General features: G+C 24.8%; 1 protein-coding gene across 1 annotated transcript in view; it reads right to left on the reverse strand.

Annotated features, from left to right (window-relative positions):
• Positions 1-1,461, reverse strand: part of LOC105447802 — an 11,693-nt gene that overhangs the window by 1,341 nt on the left and 8,891 nt on the right. The window lies entirely within an intron of this gene.

Raw genomic sequence — 1,461 nt, forward strand, 5'->3', positions numbered from 1 at the left:
AGCCAGATCCATCTACATTGCTTCCTTTATCTATATCTTTCCGTTACACAATTTCTGTTATGAGCAAAAAAAGCACGAGAATGGGATAATATGCGACGGAGCAATTCTCATAGAGTAAAACACATCCTCCCCGAATAGGTATTAATCCGAGGTATGTTACAACACTTCAAAATGCATGATATCGTTACAAAATTGACTTAAAAAAAAAGTAAAAAAAAGGTGTCAAGTGTAACCGCGCTGCTTGAAAAAAAACTTGTATCTAAATTAAATATAATTTTTTTAAAAGATAAAACTTAAATAGTATCCTTTGTACTTTGATGGAAACTAACTTTGCTTTAATGATATATATATTATTACTGATACCTGTATAAATGACTTGATATCAGTAAATGGCGTCAAGTTAAATAAAAATTATGTACGGTGTCTTATTATTCAATTACTATTACTTGTATAAAAGATTTGATATCAGTAAATGGCGTCAAGTTAAATAAAAATGAAAAAAAACTTGTATCCAAATTAAATATAATTTTTTAAAAGATAAAACTTAAATAGTATCGTTTGTACTTTGATGTAAACTAACTTTACTTCAGTGATATGTATATTATTACTATTACTTGTATAAAAGATTTGATATCAGTAAATAGCATCAAGTTGAACAAAAATTATGTTATTCAACCTAAGTGATGTGTATATCGTTAGTATAAAATATGTGTTGTTAATAATTGGCATCAAATTACTCTTATAAAATGATTAATTTACAACCCGAGTGACATATATGTACTTACAATACAAAATGAAAAAATTAAATCTTAATAAAATAATTTTTATGTAAAAACACTTGGCGCTTTTTATATAATCTTATTAAGTCTAGCAGTGCCAAGTGTTTTTACATAAAAATTATTTTATTAAGATTTAATTTTTTCATTTTGTATTGTAAGTACATATATGTCACTCGGGTTGTAAATTAATCATTTTATGAGAGTATAATTTAATGCCAATTATTAACAACACATATTTTATACTAACAATATACACATCACTTAGGTTGAATAACATAATTTTTGTTCAACTTGACGCTATTTACTGATATCAAATCTTTTATATAAGTAATAGTAATAATATACATATCACTGAAGTAAAGTTAGTTTACATCAAAGTACAAAGGATACTATTTAAGTTTTATCTTTTAAAAAATTATATTTAATTTGAATACAATTTTTTTTTTATTTTTATTTAACTTGACGCCATTTACTGATATCAAATCTTTTATACAAGTAATAGTAATTGAATAATAAGACACCGTACATAATTTTTATTTAACTTGACGCCATTTACTGATATCAAGTCATTTATACAGGTAACCATTTACTGATATCAAGTCATCTATACAGGTAATAGTAATAATATACATATCACTGAAGTAAAGTTAGTTTACATCAAAGTACAAAGGAAGAGCACACG

This window comes from Wasmannia auropunctata, unplaced genomic scaffold (genome assembly GCF_000956235.1).
Source record: "Wasmannia auropunctata unplaced genomic scaffold, wasmannia.A_1.0 LD336092.1, whole genome shotgun sequence".
Lineage (NCBI taxonomy): Eukaryota > Metazoa > Arthropoda > Insecta > Hymenoptera > Formicidae > Wasmannia > Wasmannia auropunctata.